Here is a 15,100-nt window from a genome sequence, read left to right as displayed (position 1 = left end):
GCATCCCATAACGTCTCCCAAGCACAAAGAATTACCCAAGGAGTAATTCCTGAGCACAGGGCCAGGAGTAACCCCTGAGCATCACTGGGTGTGACCCAAAAAGAAAAGAAAAAAAACCAACTGGAAAACGTAAAAATACACAAACAAGCACTTCAGTATAAACACAAAACAACCTGGTGATGTGGGAATAGAAGAACAGTAGGGTAGCAGGTAGGCCACTTGCCTTCCACATGCTGGACTCCAGTTCAACACCACACCCCATATACAACTGCCCAGGCGCCACCTGGCAATTTTCAGGGCATACTCCTGGCTCTGCACTCAAGGACTACTTTTCTTAAATATAGCAGTACTGATATTTATTCAGCCATTGGTTAAGCTAATTGAATTGGGCATGAACTCCACTCAAGAACTACTCTTAACGGTGCTTGCGGGACAGACTGTAAGCAGTTCAGGGTCGGTTGTGTGCAAGGCAAGCACCTAACCTACCGTACTATCTTTCTGGTCCCACTTGCATAGTTTTAAAATTTGGTTTTGGTACTGGAACAATAGCACAGCGGGTAGGGTGTTTGCCTTGCACACAGCCGACCCGGGTTTGATTCTCAGCATCCCATACGGTCCCCTGAACACCGCCAGGAGTAATTCCTAAGTGTAGAGCCAGGAGTAACCCCTGTGCATCGCCGGGTGTGACCCAGAAAGAAAAAAAAATTGGTTTTGTTTTTGGGCCACAGACAGCTCCGCTCAGGGCTTACTTACTCCTGACTGTGTGGCTCAAGGGCCACTCCGAGAGGTGCTGGGGAATCAAACTGGCAAACGCATTACCCACTGTGCTCTCTCTCTGGTCCCCCCCCAGTGTTTCAGCACTAGGTCCCATGGGCTCTGAGTCTACCACGCTGCCTAAACCTCAAAGCGGTCACCACCCAGACACACTCAAACACTGCCAGAGGCAGAGTCAGGAGGGCCCTCTCCCCACAACAGAAAGAAAATCGAGTCCTGCTCTTTCCCTCAGAGCATGCCGCAGGGGCAGCGGCTTGAACAGTCATGGCCCGAGACCTCCCTGGAATGGAGGAAAAAGTGCTCAAGCAGAGCTGGGTGGCCTAAGGTGAAGCAGTCCCAGCTGCAAGTCACCCAGCAGCCAGTGTCCGAGCTGTTCACATATCCATTGCGCATGTGCTCACCATCACTAACCAGACTCAGAAAGATTCAAAAATTCTACAAGGGCCAGAAGCACAAGACCCTCGATGTGCGGCCCAAGGAGACCAATTACGCACCACCGACTCAGTAAGCATGAGGAGCCTGAAGACCAAGCAGCAGCACTGGAAGGAGCCAATGCACCCGGTGGTCAAGGCCTGAGCCAGTCACAAAAACAGAGAACAGTCCTCTGGACCAGGGACACAGCTCCAAGCGCTGGAGAGTGTACTTGATATGCGAAAGTCCTGGGTTACGTCCCTGTCACCACATGGTCCCCGAAGCATGGCTGAAAGTGACTTCCAAGAGGTGAGTAGACCCTGAAAACCACCAGATGGGCCTAAGAACCAAACTTAAACCAGGGCCATGGAAACAGTATGCTGAGGCATACTATCTGTGGCCAACATCAGCTCAATCTCCGGCACCCCGTAACGGTCCCCCAAACACTGCCAGGAGTGATTCCTGAGCACCACAGGGTACACAACAGAATCTCCCCGCAAACTGTGGTGTGTATATAGCTATCAACTGGAGAAAGGAAATCATGTTACATACTGCTAAATGAATATTAAAGAATATGCTAAGGGCAGGGGCTGGAGAGATAGCACAGCGGGTAGGGCGTTTGCCTTGCACGCGGCCGACCCGGGTTCAAATCCCAGCATCCCATATGGTCCCCTGAGCACAGCCAGGGGTAATTCCTGAGTGCAGAGCCAGGAGTAACCCCTGTGCATCGCCAGGTGTGACCCAAAAACCCAAAAAAAAAAAAAAATGCTAAGGGCAGAAAAAAACACAAACACTAGATGGTTCCAATCATGAGTTAAGTTGATAAATTCATAAAAACAAAGTAGAACTGGTGACTCTTGGGAGAAATGAGGCGTCCGTTGTTCTACAGGTGTGGTTCAGTTTCAAGAAAGATGCTCCCAGGCCTGTGACAGTGTGATTCATACTGAATGCTACTAAATTTTGTTTGTTTGGGGAGGGAGGCTTGGATCATACCAGTTGAGTTCAGGAATTACCTCTGTCAGTGCTCAAGGAACCACCTGTAGTGCAAGGGACAGAACCTGCATCCGGCCCTAGGAGGCAAGTGCCTTGGCTGCCGTACTAGAGCTCCAGCCCCAACTCGACTGACTTGCAGTTACTTTTGGTTCTGGAGTCGAACCTGGCCAGGACTCGGGGCCTCCTCCTGGCTCTGCACTGAGGAGTCACTCCTGGAGGCTGGTGCCGGTGGACGATAAGGATGCTGGGGATCAAACCCAGGTGCAACTTTTAAATGTTTTACAATTGAGACCAGAGACATTCAGTGGGTAGGGCCCTTGCCTCGCACACGGCCCACCATGGTTTGATCTCCAGCATCCCATACGGTCTCCTGAGTCCTGCCAGGGGTGATCCTTGAGTACAGACTCAGGAGTAACCCCTGAGCATCACTGCGTGTGGCCAAAACCAAAAACAAAAATGTTTTACAATCCAAGCAGCCAATCCCAGTTCGATCTGCAGAACCTTCTATGGACCCCTGAGCACAAAACCAAGAATAAACCCTGATCACCACTGGGGATGGTCCAAACTCCTCTCCCCAAATTAAAGTTATAATAAAATGTTTTATCAGGCTGGGAAGATGGCTGAGATTGACAGAGTGCATACCTTGAATGCTTGTGACCTGCGTTCATCCTCTGGCACTGGAGAAAAAGACAGAAAATAGGAGTACAGACACAGGCCAAAGATGTGGCTCAGGGGAAAAACAGTTTGCCTTGTCCTGTGTGAGGATGTGATTCATTCTTGGAACCCCAAGCACTATTCCTAGTCTCCAAGTATCACCAAGTATGACCCCAAAATTGGGGGGTCAGGGGGAGATCTGGCAATAACTCCAAGAGCCAAGCAACACACATGTTGCATGCTGGAGCATGCTGCTCGAGCTGTGTGCTGGGGGTTAACCAGGTCGTCCCAGCAGTGCTGGGACCAGTGCTGATCCAGGGCGGCACCCAGCTAGCCCTGAAGGGCTCCAAGGGGTCAAGAACCAGCGAGGACCAAAACTAAACCAAGGCTACATTAAATAAAAATTCCAGTAGTCATGAGGGATATCTGTAGAAAATTCTTTCATACCGCAATTTTTATCCTACTATGCAAATATGAAAATGTAAGACATTGGGATCAAAGCAACAGTATAGAGGGGAGGGCATTTACCTTGGGTGCAGTGGATCCAGGTTTGATCCCCAGCATACCGTATGTTCCCCAAATACCACCAGGAGTAATTCCTGAGCACAGTCAGAAGATATAGCCCAAAAGACAAAACACGCCCCCCCCCGCTCCAAATATATGACACTATACTACCTGTCTACAAAGACCTGACAAAAGAGGAAAAAAGAAACAATCAAAATTCATTCGAGTCATACACGAAAGACAAGTGACAATACAAAAGGTGTAGCAGAAACTATCAGAAAATCCTCAAAAAAGATGTTTCAGGACATCTTTAAAAACGGAAATCAAGAGGCCAGGCAGGTAAGATACCTGCCTTCCAAGGGCGCCGAACCCAGGTTCAATCTTGAGCACAGCACATGGTTTTGAGTGATCCCTGAACACAGAGACAGGCAAAAGCCCTGAGAACCACCCGCTATGGCCCCAAAACAGAACAAAACCCGGAAAAGGGCTAAAGAGACAGTCCAGGGGTTAAGTCTCTGCACGTCAGACAACAGTTTGCTCCATGCACCCCACTGTCCTCTAAGCACGAGCAACTCCCACAGAGCCGAAATAGCTCGAGTATTCCATATGTGCTTCCCCCCTTTAAAAAGAAACTGAAAATGGGACAGAATAATAGTACAGTGGGTAGGACACTTGCCTTACACATGGGAGACCCAGATTTTTTGTTTTTTGTTTTTTTTTTTGCTTTTTAGGTCACACCCGGCGATGCACAGGGGTTACTCCTGGCTCTGCACTCAGGAATTACCCCTGGCGCTGCTCAGGGGACCATATGGGATGCTGGGAATCGAACCCGGGTCGACTGCGTGCAAACACCCTACCCACTGTGCTATCGCTCCAGCCCCCGAGACCCAGGTTTGATCCCCAGCAGCACACGGGGTTCCCTGAGCCCCAAGAGGAGTGAGCCCTAAGCAGAGCCAAGAGTAAACCTTGAATATCGCCAGGTGTGACCCAAAGAGCAAAGTACAAAACTGAAAATGACTTCAATTAAATTCAAGTTTTCTTCACAGAAAGAAAAATGTCAAATCTACTGACTTTCCTGTTCCAACATTTCCTTTCACCTTTGAGATATTAATATTGTTAGCATTTCATATATAAAAAAAAAAACTGGAGGGCTGGAGCGATAGCACAGCGGGTACGGCATTTGCCTTGGACGCGGCCGACCCAGGTTCGAATCCCAGCATCCCATAGGGTCCCCTGAGCACCACCAGGGGTAATTGCTGAGTGCATGAGCCAGGAGTGACCCGTGTACACCGCCGGGTGACCCAAAAAGCTTTTTAAAAAAAAAAACTGGGGTAACAAGAAAGAAGGAAGGCTGAATTACCTCCAGTTAATGGGACGGAAAATGGTGGAGGTTTGGTGTTGGAACTCTGTATGCATGAGACCATGTCATCAATAGTACTGCAAATCACACTGACTCATAAAATGTTAACTTTTTTGTTGTTAACTTTTTAAAAAAAGAAACTAGGGGCTGGATCGATAGCACAGCAGGTAGGGCATTTGCCTTGCACACGGCCGACCCAGGTTTGATCCCCAGCATCCCATATGGTCCCCTGAGCACCGCCAGGAGTAATTCCTGAGTTCAGGGCTAGGAGTCAGCCCTGAGCATCGCTGGGTGTGACCCAAAAAGCCAAATAATAATAATAATAATAATAATATTTAAAAAGAAAAAAAAAATCATTCCCTGGGGGAAGGAAGTGGGGTACTCTGGGAGGATCTGCTGTTGGAATTTCTTGCACAGGAAATCATTAAGAGCCCTATGAATCATAAAACCTAAGTAAAAAGTTGTAAAGAAAGAAAGAAAACTAAAGTTCAAACACTTGAACTAACTGGCCTAATAGAAGAACATTAGTTTGAACCACAAAGTTAACACAGGGCAACCCCTGCATTAACCCCGTACCATGCACACAGCCCACCCAGGTTCAATCCCCTACACATGTGGCCCCCTGAACACTAGCAAGAGGGTTCTCTGAGCACAGAGCCATGACTAAGCCCTGAGCACAACCAGGTGTGTCCCCCGCAAAAAAAACAAACAAATTAATTAAAAATAATTTTTTTTTGGAGGGGGGCTGGAAAGATAGCACAGTAGGTAGGGCATTTGCCTTGCACACGGCCAACCCAGGTTCGATTCCCAGCATCCCATATAGTTCCCCGAGCACTGCCGGGAGCAATTCCTGAGTGCAGAGCCAGGAGTCACCCCTGTGCATTGCTGGATGTGACCCAAAAAAGCAAAAAAAAAAAAAGTAATAATCTTTTTAAATCTAGTGTTCAGCCTAGCACAGAAACCAATGCCAGGCCACTAACAACATCACGGTAGTTTCCAATATGACATCTAGTTCTGGGAATTCATAAACAGTCAAATTATAAACATAAGGTAAAATACAAACCTTATGAAAGAGTTCATAACTGCACCTGAAAAGTACAAGGGCCAGAAAGAATAAGTTGTGTGTCTAAGATTTCCCAAGTCTTCTGTACCCTAAGACTAGTTATCTAAATTCTTTGCAATGGAAATATGCTACCAACAAGGAAAAGCGTTCAAATAGAAAAGTACTGGGGCCGGAGAGAGAATACAGTGGGCAGGGCACCTGCCCTGCATGCAGATGACCTGGATTTGGTCCCTGGCATCCCATATGGTCTCCTGAGCATCACCAGGGGTAATTTCTGAGTGCAGGGTCAGGAATAACCCAGTTTATCTCAGATATGGCCCAAAAGAGAAATAAAAAAAATTCAACATCTCTAACTAACAAAAGTCTCAACACCAAATCCTGCAACAGGGTCAGCAGGTAAGGCAGTGGCCTTGTATGCAAATGACCCAACCTGGATTCCATTCCTGGCACCATGTATGGTCCACCAGCACTGCCAGGAGTGAGCCCAAAGCACAAAGCCAGGACTAACCCCTGAGCACTGTCAGGTGTGAACCAAAACCAAAAAAAAATTCCTGGAGCAATTAATGTTTGGCAGAAAACTAAGACAATCTAGAATCTTAAAGGGTAGAATCTGTACTACTTAAACAACTGGAAAATGTACTTGATTAGGGAATGAAGGGACAGTCGGTAGGGCACTTGCCTTGCTCGAGGCAGACAAGGTTTGATCCCCACACCCCATACGGTCCGCCAGCACACTCAGGTGTGGTCTCCGAGCAGAGCCTGGCGTAAGCCCTGAGCATCACCAGTGGAGTCCTCAAAACAAAAAAATTAAGTTACAAAAAACTAAGAAATGTCTCAACTTCTTTTCTTGGTGGGAGGAGGGGATCCGTCTCACCTGGGGACACTCAGTGGTTACTCCTGGCTCTGCAGTCAGGAATTACTCCTGGGGGTGCTTCAGGGAATTTATGGGATGCCAGAGCTCAACCCCTGTCGGCCACAGGCAAGGCAAGGGCCCTACCTGCTGTACTGCTCTGGCTTCCCAAAGTCCTAACTTTCTGCAGCGCCAGCTCAAAGGACTAAATACATCAGTAAATACACTTTCGCTGATATTTTGGTCAAGTTAGTCATAGTCTGGCTGTGATTTTATTACTCTGAAATATGAACGTTTAAACGTCTACAATAATAACAAGTTCTACTGTAGCGATAAGGAAAATATATGGAGTAGTTTTTAGCTCGCAGAGTTCTGAATTATAAATCACTATAGCACTATCGTCCCGTGGATCCTCGATTTGCTTCAGCGGGCCCAGTAACGTCTCCATTCGTCCCAGCCCTGAGACTTCAGCAGCCCCTCCATACTCGTCCTTCCCGAGGGTGCCCACGGATCAGTGGCTCTTTCAGGGTCAGGAGAATGAGACCCATCCCGCTTACTGTATTTGGCATATGAATACGCCACGGGGAGCTTGCCAGGCTCTCCTGGGCGGGAATTATAAATATGTAATTAAAACCTTAGGTCAAGATAGCACTGAATGATAAAAATCTGTCTCTCTTGTGGGGAGAGTGGGGTCCTGGGGTCGAGGCAGGAGGCCACAACCTGGTGATGCTCAGCGCCCTGCGCTCGGGATCACTTCCGGTGGGGCTGCAGGAAGCCAAACGCAATGCTGAAGCTCAAACCCCGGCCGGCCACGCAAGCACCTTAACCGCTGTACTATCTCTCCAGCCCCCCAAATCTGTCGCTTTTAATGTTTTCCACGAGCCAGAGAATACGAGTGAAGCCACCAACTACTTTAAGAGGAAGGATTTACTTTTCCTGCGAAGCTAAGGCCAACTTTCTATCAAAACTCTTCCCACTGGTACAAAATGATTGAAAACAAACAAACAAACAAAAATTCCCCCAGTTAAACGAAAATGGACTCAGCGGACCGGCGTTACAGCACACAACTCAATGGGACACAGTATTTCCTCTTCTCCTAGGCGAGTTAAGGAAGAAAAAAAAAATGCAAAAAAAGACAATGGATGTCCAATGCAATTAGGTTGAGGAGCCGACACGGGCCACCAGGGGAACAATTAACGTGTTTCCTCCCCGCGAACCCGCTCCGGAAGGTTCCGCGGCTCGACCCAGGCGGATCGAGCTGCACCGAGAGCACCAGGCACGGGGCCCCGCGGGGAGGACTCGAGCCCAGCGCCGCCTCGGGCTCGGGTTCGAATACTGCCCCCCCCCCCCGAGACCCTGCCCGGCTAAACGTCACCGGCGTTAGGAAACGGCTGGACACAGGTAGCGGCTGGGCACCTACAAAGTGACCCGCGGCTCTGCGGCTTCGGAGCAATCGCGGACTTCCCGGATCGGCCCCCGCGCGCCCCCTCGGCTCCCCGGCGCCCCCCGGCCCGGGCCGCTGAGCGTCTACACCAGCAGCGACCCCGACCGGGCCGCGTGGAGCGGCAGGAGCGAGCCGGGGAGGCCGTGCGGGGCGGGGGACCGGGACCCCCGCCTGCCTGGACCCCCAGAGCGCGCCCCCCACCCCGGTAAAGGAAACTAGGGGGAAGCCCCAGGCTGTACGCGGCCGGCGTCGCTGCCGGCGGGGGTCCCGCGGGGAGCACCGCGCGGCGAGCAGCGGGACGACCGCCGCCGCCGCCCCCCGGCCCGCCGGCGCCCCTCGGGCCCCCGAGCACGCAACGGCCGCGCTGGAAAATGGCGGAGCGCCGGCGGCGGCGGCGGCGGCGGCGCGGGCCCGGGCGTGCGGCACTCACCGTCCGGCGCGGGGCGGCGCGCTGGCGAGCGGGCGAGCGGGCGTCCGGCCTCACGCCCCGCGGCGTCGCTGCGGGCCGGCCTCCCCCGCCGCCCCTCAGGCCCTCTCCGCCGCCGCCGCCGCGGCCGCCATGTTCTCCGGTGAGCCCCGAGCGCACGCACGACGTCATCACGCCGCGGCGCCCGCCGACGTCAGCGCGCTCGGGGCGCCGGGCCGGCCGCGCCGCGGGGCGCAGGCGCGGGGCGGGGCGGGGGCGGGACCCGCGCGGGCCGCACGCGCCGCCGCCGCCGCCGCCGCCGCGTCTTTTGTTCCCGCCAGAGGGGCGGGCGCGGCGCTGGGCTGCGGGAGCCGGGCGGGATGCGGGCGCGGTGCGGGCGACCGACGCCTTGTCCGCGCTCTTCCCCTTGTCAGCTAACCTCGGGGGCTTAAGCTGCAACAAAAAAGTCTTCCAGCATTTGAGGAAGAAGCTTTTTTTTTTCTTTTTGGGTCACACCTGGCGATGCTCAGGGGTCACTCCTGGCTCTGCACTCAGGAATCACTCCTGGCGGTGCTCAGGGGACCCTATGGGATGCTGGGAATCGAACCCAGGTCAGCCGTGTGCAAAGCAAACGCCCTCCCCGCTGTGCTATCGCTCCAGCCCCTTTTTTTTTTTTTTTTTGCTTTTAATAGGTTTTATTTCCTTCGTGTGTGTGTGTTTTCATTTTTTTTCTTAATTTTTACATGAAACACCGTGAGCTACAGTTACAGACTTACACACTGGGCACTGGGGAAGAAACTTATTTTATTTTATTTTATTTTAATGGAGTGATAGCACAGCGGGTAGGGTGTTTGCCTTGCATGCGGCCAACCCGGGTTCCATTCCCAGTATCCTATATGGTCCTCCGAGCATCGCCAGGAGTGACTCCTTAGTGTATGAGCCAGGAGTAACCCCTGTGCATTGCCGGGTGTGATCCAAAAAGCAAAAAAAAAAAAAAAAATAGTTGTCTTCTAAAGTTTGGAAAGTTATTTGGCAATAAGAATCGTAGGATAGGGGCTGGAGCAATAGCACAGCGGGGAGGGCGTTTGCCTTGCACGCGGTCAACCCGGATTCAATTCCCAGCATCCCATATAGGGTTCCCTGAGTACCGCCAGGAGTGATTCCTGAGTGCAGAGCCAGGAGTAACCCCTGTGCAGAGCCAGGTGTGACCAAAAACAAAAAACAAGCAAACAAAAAAGAATCGTAGGATAATTTGGGGCCCTGGAAACAGCACAATGTGTCAATGCAGGAGCCAGCAGCCTGGGTTCTGGCACTCCGAGCTCTGTTGCTGGTAGCCAGAAAATAACGTAATCAGAACGATAGTACAGCGATGGGGCACTTGCCTAGCAGAGAACCTGTGTTTCATTTTGGACATCCCATATAATCCTGTGAGCACTGCCACTAATAATTCCTGAGTCCAGAACCACAGATAACCCCTGATCCATTGCTCGGTGAGGCCCAAAAGATAAAAAAAAAAATTACAATCTTGTGGCAGGCGCAATAGTAGAGTGGTAAGGCACTTGCCTTGCATGCAACTGACTTACTTCCATCCCTGGCATCCCATAGCCCCACCCCATCCCAGCACCCCAGGAGCGCCCCCTGAGTACAGAGCCAGGAGGAAAGCCACCCATCACTAGATGTGGTCCATGAAACAAACCAAAAAAAAAAAAATTGCTTTTGATTCTAATCCTTCTTCTAAAATTCTATCCCAGGAGATTGCTCCGGACTGGAGACCGGGCCAACAACACCGAGGAGCCAGACAGAGAAGGTACAGCCAGCACGCCCTCGCCAGATGGAGCCCCGGCGACACTGAGCTTTTACTAACACACTAACACGGCGGGACTGGGACATCTCCAACCTTTCCTAAAAAATGAAAAGATACAGGGCCAGAGCGATAGCACAGTGGGTAGGGCGTTTGCCTTGCACGCGGCCGACCCAGGTTCAATCCCCGGCATCCCATATGGTCCCCCAAGCACCGCCAGGAGTAATTCCTGAGTGCAAAGCCAGGAGTAACCCCTGAGCATCGCTGGGTGTGACCCAAAAAACAAAACAAACAAAAAAAAGATACAATCTAATGATGCTGACTGTTGGAGGAAAACCTCCAAATAATGATAGTGAGATTCCTATTGAAAATTGAATGTAATCAAAGTAAGGAAAGAGTAAAGTGGAAATTGTCTGCCACATAGGCAGAGGGGAGTGGGAGGGGGGTGTATGCAGGGGTTTTTGGTGGTGGATCAAATATGAAAACTTTGTGACTATCTCACAGTGATTCTATAAAAAATAAAATTTAAAAAAATAAATAAAAATAAAAATAGGAAACTCAAAAAATAAATAAAACATAAAATTCTATCCCAGGGATAGTCTCAAAGGTATAAAGTGATGTTGAAGGGCTGGATTTGGTTTTGTTTGGGGGCTACCCCTGCCTCGGTCTGTTCCTGCTAGGGCTTGGGAGACTACACTAAGTGCCGTGCCTGCATTGAACCCGGGGCCTGCATGCAAGGCTGCAAGGCAAGTGCCTTGCCTCTGCACTGTCTAGCCCACTGTTCTCCTCTCCTGTGGAGGTGTCAGGGATGGAAACCACATACCACCAACCCTACCGTTGTGCCACATCGGTACCACTGCTACCACTTTATTTGTTTTGTTTTTTTTGTTGTTGTTTGCCTTATTTTCTTTAACTTTTTATTGAATGTCCATGAGTAGACCATTACAAAGCCGTTCATGACTGAAGCTCAGTTATACAGTAATCCAACACCCATCCCTCCACTTCTGCTACCTCGTTAGGTATTACCGAGGATGGCAAAGTTTTATTTTTTTATTTATTTTGGCTTTGTGGGTCACAGCTGGCAATGCACAGGGGATACTCCTGGCTCATGCATTCAGGAATTACCCCTGGTGGTGCTCAGGGGACCCTATGGGATGCTGGGAATCGAACCCGGGTCGTCCGCGTGCAAGGCAAACGCCCTACTTGCTGTACTATTGCTCCAGCCCCCATAGGATGGGAAAGTTTTAAAGGAAAAAACGGAAAGCAGCCTAAGTGTTCAGCAGCAAAGAATAGCCAAAGATGGGCAAATCAGTACCAAAAATTATTTATTTATTTATTTATTTATTTATTTTGCTTTTTGGGTCACACCCAGCTGTACACAGGGGTTGCCCCTGGCTATGCACTCAGGAATTACTCCTGGCAGTGCTGGGGGGACCATATGGGATGCTGGGATTCGAACCCGGGTCGGCCGCCTGCAAGGCAAACACCCTACCTGCAGTGCTATCACTCCAGCTCCCAAAAATTATTTCTGTATTAGACATTAACAAATCTCTGTTCCAAGGAGAAAGATGCTCAGTTTGGGGAGCTGGAGAGAGAGTACAGGGGGTAGGAGTGATCCCTGAGGACAGCCAGTAGTAAGCCCCGAGTGGTGCGGGTATGGCCCCAAATTAAACAGAGGCTGGAGAGACAGTACAAACGGCAGGGAACGTGCCTGTACTCAGACAAGCCTGGTTCAATCCCCAGCGCTCCATGTTGTCCCCTGAGCACTGCTTCGAACGGTCCCTGAGCACCACTGGGTATGGCACAAAACCAGAAAACAATACTTGGTTTCCTTCTTCTTGTCTATTGGTACCAGGGATCAAACCCAGGGCCTCATAACAGCCCTTCAACTTGCTACCTCCCACTGAGCTGCATTTCAGGTACAGTTCTTATAATACCACAAATACTTATCATCTGCTTTTAGCAAACGTGAAATTGAGAAAGTTTCTCAAAACTAGAAATTGACCTCCCATTTGGCCCAGCAATACACTTCTGGGAATATATCCAGGGGCCGGGGGTGCAAAAACACACAGCAGAAACACCATCTGCACGCAAACATTCATTGCAGCACTAGTCACTAGAGCCAGAATCTAGAAAGAACCTGAGTGCCCAAGAACAGACAAATGGATAAAGAAACTATGGCACATCCTCACAATGGAATACTGTGCAGCTGTTAAGAAAAATGTCATTAAATTTGCCTATAAATGGATGGACCTGGAAAGTATCATGCTGAGTGAAATGAGTCAGAAGGAGAGGGACAGATACAGAATGACTGCATTCACTTGTGTTGTATAAAAATACATGCATAGTAGAAGACTAATATCCATGGCCAGGGAAATAGGGATTAGGAGGACTGGCCAACGGTTGGATTTAACCACAAGTGTGTGGGGGGCTGAGGGTAGGTGAGATAGAGAAGACAGTATGACAATAATAACGGAGAATGATCATGCTAGATAGGAACTGAGTGTTAAAGGTAGGTAAAGGGATATTTTTGATAACCTTTCAGTATCAGTATTGCAAACCACAAAGCCCAAAAGGAGGAGAGAGAGAGAGAGAGAGAGAGAGAGAGAGAGAGAGAGAGAGAGAGAGAGAGAGAGAGAGAGAGAGAGAGAGAGAGGAGAGAGAGGAAGAGAGAGAGACGGAAGGAGAGAGAGAGAGGAAGAGAGAGAGACGGAAGGAGAGAGAGAGGGAAGGAGAGAGAGAGAGAGGGAGGGAGAGAGAACTAAAGACAGATTTGAGATTTGAGACTATGAAGACATTTGCAAGGGAAGTAAATGGGCATTAGATAACACTAAAGAATTTTTTTGGGCGAGGAGGAGACACACCCAGCAGTGCTGAGTTTATTTCTGGTTCTATGCTCAGGGAACACTCCTGCAAGCTCAGGAGACCATATGGGGTATCAGGGATTGAACCTGGGTCAGCCACATGTAAGGCAAATGCCCTGTCTCTCTGGCCCAATTTTAGTTTATGTGCTGCCAAAGCAAGCTGTTGTTTTTTTGTTTTGTTTTTGTTTTTGTTTTTTACCTTTTGGGTCACACCCAGCGATGCACAGGGGTTATTCCTGGCTCTGCACTCAGGAATTACTCTTGGTACTCGGGGGACCATATGGGATGCTGGGAATCAAACTCGGGTCGGCCACGTGCAAGGTAAACGACCTACCCACTGTGCTATTGCTCCAGCTCCACAGTTTTCTTTATACATATTCATATATTTAACCCAATAGAACTTATAGCCTTCTCCATCCCTCCCTATATACCACATTCCACACTGCCACCCCTTAGTCACTGAGTCTTGGTACATACGCAACAATTGATTTGATATTTTTGTATTCGTGGGCTAGAGACCAAGGAGTGGAATCACAGAATCATATGGGAGTTCTAGGCTGATTTTTTTTTTTTTTTTTTTTTTTTTTGCTTTTTGGGTCACACCTGGCAATGCTCAGGGGTTATTCTTGGCTCTGGCAGTGCTCGGGGGACCATATGGAATGCTGGGGATTAAACCAGGCTCAGCAGCATGCAGGATTCCTGGCTCTGCACTCAGGGATCACTTCCTGGAATGACTTGGGGGACCCTATCTGGTGCTGAGGATGGCACTTCGGTCAGCTACATGCGTGTACTATCACTATAAATCCAGCGAGGCAAACGCCCTACCTGCTGTGCTATAGCTCCAATAGTAGGGTTTATTTATTTATTTTTAGTTCTGTGCTTTCTATCTCTTGGCTATTCACCCTTCAACACATGGATGGTACACAGTATTTTCTCCCACTTGCTAGAGTATCTTTTATTTACTTATTTATTTTATTTCATTTTACTTTATTTTTTATTTTGCTTTTTGGGTCACACCCGGCGATGCACAGGAGTTATTCCTGGCTCATGCACTCAGGAATTACTCCTGGTGGTGCTCGGGGGACCATATGCGATGCTTGAATCGAACCTGGGTCAGCTGCATGCAAGGCAAACGCCCTCCCCGCTGTGCTATTGCTCCAGCCCCCTCTAGAGTATCTTTTAATCTTTAAGTTTTTAGAGGACACCCAGCAGTGCTCAGGGCTTATTCCTGGCTTGTGAATAATTTCCGGCATGCTTGGGACACTATCTGGGGTACGGGGGATGGAATCTGGCAAGCGCCTTGCACACTACACTCTCTCTAATCAAATAAATATCTTTTTATTTTTTTTTTATTGCTTTTTAGGTCACATCTGGCTCTGCACAGGGGTTACCCCTGGCTCTGCACTCAGGAATCACTCCTGGCGGTACTCAGGGATGCTGGGAATCGAACCCGGGTTGGCCGTGTGCAAGGCAAACGCCCTACCCGCTGTGCTATCACTCCAGCCCCAAATATCTTTTTATCTTAACCACCATCATTTGCAATTCAGAAACTTCTTAGTTCGATTTGATTGATTTCATTTTTATTCTTTGTCAATGAAGTCTAATTATCCAAAACCCCTCTGAAGTCAGTACCACGGAGTGTTATGCCAACACTTGCCTTGGTATTTTATAAATTTAGTTCTAATATCAAGGCCTTTAACATCTATAATATAAGGAATCCAATTTCTTTTCTTGGGCGGGGTCACACCCAGTGATGCACAGGGGTCACTCCTGGCTCTACACTCAGGAATTACTCCTGGCGGTACTCCCGGGGAACCATATGGGATGCTGGGAATCGAACCCGGGTCAGCCACGTGCAAGGCAAACATCCTACCCACTATGCTATCACTCCAGCCCAGCCAATTTCATATTTATGTCGCTGGCTACCATTTGTTAAAGAGGCTTTCCTTCAAAAGGAGACAGAACAAAGGGGAATG

At 49.5% G+C, this 15,100-nt stretch overlaps 1 protein-coding gene across 2 annotated transcripts in view; it reads right to left on the bottom strand.

The window, feature by feature from the left end:
- WDR33 (WD repeat domain 33) overlaps window positions 1-8,645 on the bottom strand; it is a 107,546-nt gene extending 98,901 nt beyond the window's left edge. The window contains exon 1 of one of the 2 annotated variants that reach the window (XR_008628617.1): window positions 8,484-8,645. The gene's annotated coding sequence lies outside the window, so the exon portion shown is untranslated. The remainder of the gene's footprint in view (window positions 1-8,483) is intronic. The other variant, XM_055128230.1, reaches the window with a different exon arrangement.
- Between the last annotated feature and the right edge of the window lie 6,455 nt (window positions 8,646-15,100).

This window comes from Sorex araneus, chromosome 2 (assembly GCF_027595985.1).
Source record: "Sorex araneus isolate mSorAra2 chromosome 2, mSorAra2.pri, whole genome shotgun sequence".
Lineage (NCBI taxonomy): Eukaryota > Metazoa > Chordata > Mammalia > Eulipotyphla > Soricidae > Sorex > Sorex araneus.
This window is presented reverse-complemented; position numbering and strand designations above follow the sequence as displayed.